Source organism: Polyodon spathula, chromosome 17 (assembly GCF_017654505.1).
Source record: "Polyodon spathula isolate WHYD16114869_AA chromosome 17, ASM1765450v1, whole genome shotgun sequence".
Taxonomy (NCBI): domain Eukaryota; kingdom Metazoa; phylum Chordata; class Actinopteri; order Acipenseriformes; family Polyodontidae; genus Polyodon; species Polyodon spathula.
The window spans coordinates 32,818,019-32,825,240 of NC_054550.1; positions in this window are offsets into that span (position 1 = coordinate 32,818,019).

Consider the following 7,222-nt stretch of genomic DNA (forward strand, 5'->3'; position numbering starts at 1 on the left):
TTTGTAAAAACATAACCCTTTAAGGTAAAAATAGGTAAAAACAGAAAATGAAGGACCTTGCATATATTGTGCAACCAATAAAACTGATATCAGTTTTCATAATGTGGTGGGCATACCCTGTTACTGTAATGGATGTGATAATGTTGACGTGTCCAGATATGAAACTTTTGCTGTTAGCATTGCCTTTACAGAACCATTGGGTTGTCAATGCAGTGTCACTGTACAATCGTCTGTCTGTGTGTCTGTATGTCCTTGCTGCAGCTGCTGCTGCCTGTGCCTGCCCGGGTTAAAGATTAACAAGTGAGTCCCTGAGCAGGAAAAAAAACAAACAAACAAAGAGCACATTTGCATGAAGGATTCAAACTACCTCAGGGTATGCAAACATGCTGTAAAAGACAACAAAATCTGGCTTCCGAACTTCATTTCACAGCTCTTCTGATCTCTTGTCTACAGGAGAACGTACACAGTCCTGCGTGTGTCAATCTCCCAGACCCTCATCCTGCCCCTGCTTCAGCTCATCACCACTGTGCTGTGGGCAGACGGGCAATACTACAACGAAAGGGTAACACAGAGTGGATATTGCCATCCTTTACCAAATATCACATTGGGATCCCATTATAATGACAGCGTATTTACCCTGAAGAAGCCCTAGCTGGCAGAGTCAATAGCAGATCGCAGCATTAGCAGCAATTGTAACACAGTGGATCTGTGAATGATACACACACCACTGTGTGGTGCTGATATGGTGCATTGGATTGCAGCACTGTGTATTGGTTCATACAATATTATTATTTATATGTTCAAATATGAACATGTTACCACTGTGAAACCGTCCTACAAACACTGCCCTTGTAACACCATTGCCCTGCATTGCATTGAAGATTATTTGGTAAGGATAGGTCAATACTATTGACAATGGATAATGGAATACATTCAAGAAGTTTTAATTACAATGTGGAGTACAAATGTGGCTGCGAATGAAGTCACATTTTTCCCAAGGTGTTTTTGTTTTATTATTTATTTTTTCTTTCTAATTAAGGTGAATTTCTGTAAAGTGGTATTTTGGTGTTTTGGAGATCTTTCACCACTAGGGGGCACTACAGTGCAGCGTTGAAATAATGTAGTGTCCACCAAGTGTGTATACGGTTTAAAGCAGCCTGCACAGACAGCTGTCTCATAGCCGGGGCCCTACGAAATTCACTGGAGAATTAAAACGACAGGACAGATCAGCCGAGTCCTGCGATCCTTACTGCATAATAAATTTCAAATCGTATACTCTGAATAGTATATTTGCAGTTGTATACTTTAAACTCATATGAAACTGGCAAAATGTCTGTTTATACATGAAGTATTCACGTTATTTGCCATGTTTCTCAGAAATCGCCACATGCTGAAGGTGGTGGAGATGTTAATTCAGATGCTGGTCCCCAGAAAGTATTAGCGTAAACCCACCCCTGAGGTGTCCGCCCTGAACCACGAGGACTCGCTGCAGCACATCCCGTGAGCAAGAAGATGGCAATGCCCCTTCAGCGCTCCTCAGAGCCACGAGACAGCAAAACACTGCAAACCAGACACCTCCCTCCACTTTCCATAGCATCCTGCAAACAAACCTTATAAACACAGGACACTCTCCTGATATAATCAGCTCCAAACTACCAGAGCAGCTCAGGTGCTCACTGGGGTCTCAAAGGACAGTGTTTGTATATCAGTATTGTCTTGTTTTTACGTGTATGGATTACAAAAGGGCAAAAGTAAAGACCACTAATTACTGTACTGTAGATATCAAAAAACGATGTTAGCATTTATAAAAACAAAAGGCCAGTTTATCTCTCTCTCTCTCTCTCTCTCTCTCTCTCTCTCTCTCTCTCTCTCTCTCTCTGTTACTGAAGTTTGACCCTTGCTATAATATTGTACAGAACATGTGCACATTCCTACGCTCTTTTCTATAAATTCCAATATATTACAAATGTCTTTTTTTATTTCATGGAGACAGGCCATTTCTGACAGTGAGCTGTCGTCAGCAGTCCTGTCCAGTCTAGATCTCTACAAATAGATCTTAACCCTGCTCAACAGGACTGCTGATCTGACTGGATTCAATGAGAGGTGCAGCCCACTTCCATTTGAACGCAGTTACAAGAGCACTTCAAACGTGCTGCCAGTTAAATCAGGCTAGCTAATGATCAAACTAAAGTGAGTCAATTAGCCCCGGACGGTGGGAGGGTGTATCTTTTTATTGATGTGTTCTAGAAGAATGAGGGGATTTTAAAGGTTGTGGGGGGGGGGGGGGGGGGGGGGGGGGGGGGGGGGGGTGGCTGTGGGGGGGGGGGGGGGGGGGGGGGGGGGGGGGGGGCTGTCGTCGGCATGTTTCATGTTTCTTATAGATCCATTTGGAATTCAGGATTGTGCTCTTTCTTTTATGTTGCTGTCACTCAAGATTAGAGTTATATTTCTCATTCTCATCTGATTTATCGACCAGGCTATTCCAACATCCCAATGCACAGGCTACACAAGGGAAGCGTCCAGCTTAAAATTCTGAAATATGAATACAAGGCTAAAGCTTTAAAAAAAGTAGTTGCATGAGTGTGTGCATTGGACATCTCAGTGAACACAAATACCCTATGCCTAGTCTCCATTAGGACAGATTTTCCATGTGCAACGGGCAGTGTTGTGTGATTACGACCCCTGCAGATGAGACAAGGTTTCAGACTCTAGAACTGCTAATGAAATCCAGCCAGATCTTTCTCTAGCCCTTTTGCAGTTATTGAAATGGTGGCTGCATGTTTACTGTTGTGAACTATTGATCACAGAAGGCACTTGTGTTCTTAAGATGCATTAAGGCATAGACTGGAAGACGTACTGTGCCCGGCAGGCAGTATTTAAGTAATGTGATTTGACTGGGCTGATATCCGCTGCAGGCAGACCGCTTTGCTTCCGCTGTCCAGCCCTGGACCACTCAGAGAATAGCTAATCTCATCAGTCTGCCTGCGGTCGTTTCCAGAGCGGCTGACACATTAACATCAAACCTATTTAAACACAAACTGGCAGCTTAGAAATACCTCAGGTTTAAATTCAGTTGAGGGATAACCTAGATCAGCTCCACTTAGTGTGTATATGGGGGAGGATCAACAAGATTTACACGTAGCTAATGCACTCGTCTGTGTGTGTCTTTAAAGATAACCTGAAGCTGCTCTGTTGAAATGCTCCCAGCATGGAGTGGGTCCTGTTCCTTCACGGAACACAATGTATCTGCTCCATCTACCAGTTCTCAAGCATGAAAGGGAAAAACATTTCTATGTAATATATTGTTTGCATTTCAGTAGCAAAAAAGGCTGAATCTGCAAGACTGTTTTATAATTCCAAGCAAGAAATCTGATCTGCATAGTAGTGTGTGAAACATGTATTATATTTACTGCATTAAAGCTATATGTGTCTGTTCTTAATAGCTATTGAGGGATCTGACAGAGGCAAGGCTGGGAATTCACATCCCAGCCTCCTAATGTAGAGGGTCAGGTCCCAGGTGGGCTATAGAGCTGAGCAAACGACATCATAGCCTCCGGTCAATCAAAATAACAGCAGCCTAATGCTCTGTTCCGGGAAACCCAAATTAGTTCCAGGGTGCAGAGCTGGTCCAGTTTCATTTATACTGACTATAGAGTTACTATAGAGTACTCTTGCCTTTCAGAATAAAATAAAAAGCAGTGGTTTTAAATTAAACACTTTGGTTCCAGCTTTGGAAAATTAGCAGGTGTTTTACTTCTCCCTGAGTTACAGACTGATGAACTGGATTGACCACAGCTTTTTCACAGTTAGTTGGCTGTAAACTGGATGGATTCATAGCTTTAGCAGTGATAGTGGGTGCCGGACTAGTCCGAGCTCCAACAGAACCTGGAACATCAAGGATCATTGTGTCACGTATCAGCAAACATCCCAGAAAACTACCTCTCGATCTCCCTGTGGTCGGAAATGATTGGTTACTGGTAGCAGATGGCTGCAGAGGACTGTGACATGAATCAGTACAATAAGCCAAACACCAACACAGCATGGTGCAGTAAATACATTAGGAACCACTAAGTGGACACAGAGTCATGTATTCAGTGGTTATACTCACCTCTGAAGATGTGTCCAGAGCAGGGGGAGATGTGAGGGTGGGTGGGGGGTGGTGGTTATGGATGATAAAGACCCACTCCTGTCTGCTCCAGACTCTTAACTAGACAACTGGGAGATTTCAAACTTGAAATGCAGAAGGGCGCAGTGCTTAGGAAGAGACTGGGTCATAAAAAAACAAAATAATATTGTTAGCCCAGGCAGTTCTATTTAAAAGACCTTTTACTTTCATATCTCCCTGTGGTAACGCATCAATTATACAAGGTGTGTAGCCACGGCTACTATGTGCACGATCAGTGAAGCCATGATTCAGTGCTTTGAAACCCTCTGATTAACTGCTACAGACTGACGGAATGACTGACACAGACAGACAGGTGGACAGGGAAAAAGACGCTGACAGACAGACACACAAGACAGACAGGTAGACAAACAGACAGACAGATCGATTAATCAAGCGATATACATATAGAAAAGTCTGTTTTAAAAAAAAACAGTTTGATATCGGTGAAACTGTTATTTCATGCATTGCCTTTGAAAAAACAAAAAGTTTCAAAACACTCAAGAGTTAAATCTTTGAGACGAGTTCCCGCATCATCCCAGCGATTCTTTCCTGGGTGGGTTTAGTTCAGTCAAGAGATTGTTTAATTATGGGTCATGGTCTATGTACCGTGCTGTGCTTCATGTGAAAGCAGGTCAGCAGGAAATTCGTTCATATCCGTTACTGGCTGTATGAACCAAGCTGCGCAGTGTAGGGCCTGCATGCTTCTGATCTAATCCCAAAAAAGGAAACATTGAATTTTGGTGAGTTGTTATTGTTAGGCCTGTAACTGGATCATTTGTTAAAGCTGCTTTCTATCCCTAAAATTCTCACACTTGCCTCTCATTCATAAATGAATCCTAAACTTAACTCAATCATAAGGTAAAACAATCAGAAATATCGAGTGCCCTCCGGGCTCATGGGGAAGGCATAGCTCAAACACTTAAACTAGTTTGAAAAAAAAAAAAAAAAATATATATATATTATATATATATATATATATATATATATATATATATATATATCTAAAAATTTTATGAAAAAACTACATTGTCATACTGAAATATGAAATTCTTACACATTGGCACACAAAAAGGTTTTTTTTTCACTAATCGATTTGATAGGTTTACATTTCTAACATATACACACTAAAATGTCATATTTTATTTTACAAAAAGATTGACATGGTAAACGTGACAGGCTGCTTTACCCAGGCATAACAGCAAATGCATCTGTCATATCAAGGTACAACATGCATAGACAAAGTGAATAAGAATGAAATGCCATAGGTGGCATATACAGGATAGTATGTCCATACAGTGTGCCACCAACACCTTGCATGGTCAGAGCAATCGAGCATGAGGTGGTAAACAGTAAGCAAGCTAAAAAGCTCAGGCAACTGGGTAATGAATGTCTTCCCCTGGCACTTAATTCATTAGGCTGGTACAGTAAACTCCAGTGCCGAAACGCTGAATTGTGGTTTCCATGCCTTAGTGCTTCTCATTACTGCACAGAGTCTTTGAGAGGCTTGAATTGCCTGCCCTGTAATGTTATTGCACTTTTTGGAATATGTACTCTACAGTCTCATCAAATATTAAACTTCCCTGTTTCATAGGAAGGAAGATGTCATCGCATTATCACAATCTTTAAAAATGGATTCATGTTTTTTTTTTTTTTTTTGTGCTTTTTTTTGGTCTCTCTTTTTCATTCTTCTCAGACTCTCAGACTGGCGCACCATGGTATTTTGACGGAGGCGGTTTTAATGATTCAGGCACTTATGAATAAATAATTACTGCGAGTTTCGGATGTCTGGCTGCGAAAGATGTGGATAAGAAAATGAAACTCAATTTGAAATACGCCCGGTGTACATGACATCATTCTATTATTGATCGGCGGTTGAGGCTCGGGCGGGGTATTGGGTTTGTTCTGATTGCAACCCTTTCCCGGATGTTCTGTATTCGATGATTTTTTCTGATAAGTGATACAGCGCAATGGGGGGGGGGGGGGGTGATAGGTTGGGTGCTGGTGATAAATCATATCAGATACTATGCGTAATATACGGATCGATCAGCTGATCAATAAATCAGACCAGTGCGTTCTAAAAGCTTCTTCGCTTCCTACCAAAGAAGGTTTCTCTACTATTTGAAAGCGTTTTTTTTTTTATCTTAAATTATACAGATGTTGTAAATGCAACGTTTCCGAAACAAACTCGTAGCCCTTGCTGGCAGTCAGTACCTTTGGTTTACACTGTTCGACTCAAGGCTGGAATGAAGGGGGAGTCTCGTATTGCCTTCACATCAATGCAGTATGTATATAAAAAGTTGGTAAAAATGTTATCGCCCATTTTAATTTCTGTTTTGCTCCCGCAAAGTGTTACCAGCTCGGTTCACTACGGTGAAATCTTGGGTTAAGAATATTAATTTATTATCCTAAATTATGTTTTTTATTATTTAGCTTGTCTTATAAATTTAAATGTATTGACACGTGTTATTGCAAAAACATGTTAAACAATACATAATAATAATAATAATAATAATAATAATAATAATAATAATAATAATAATAATAATAAAGGTAAAATAGATATAAGACAAAAGTGAGCCCCCTTTTCAATTAATTAACCTCAATTTGACATCGCTTCTTCACACTAAATCTCCTTCACTCACATTCGCATCTTTATAGCGTTGACACTTAATTACTATACTTGTCTGTGTGTTAACCAGACAACCGCTTTGGGCAGACTGGATAAAAAAAAAACTCCTAAGAGGTAACCGTCCTGTTGCCCATAAATATAACCCCAACCAAACCCCTAATCTGTGCCTGGCGCATCTCTCAACACTTCCCTGTTTAACTAAGTAACCGACAGCGTCTCCGGCTGAAATAAACCATGAATACCTCGGCCCTGCGGAGTATAGCGGGGTGCGGGGGGCTGGTTAATAATATTACAGAACTTTGCACGCAAGACACTGCGTTGCTGTGACTGAAGGAAGCTTCCTGCAGCTATGTTAATGAGCAAAGGGGCTGCTCCCTGCGGTCTCCCGAGAGACTGCCCCGTGTGAAATCTGAAGAGGCTGGCCGTTC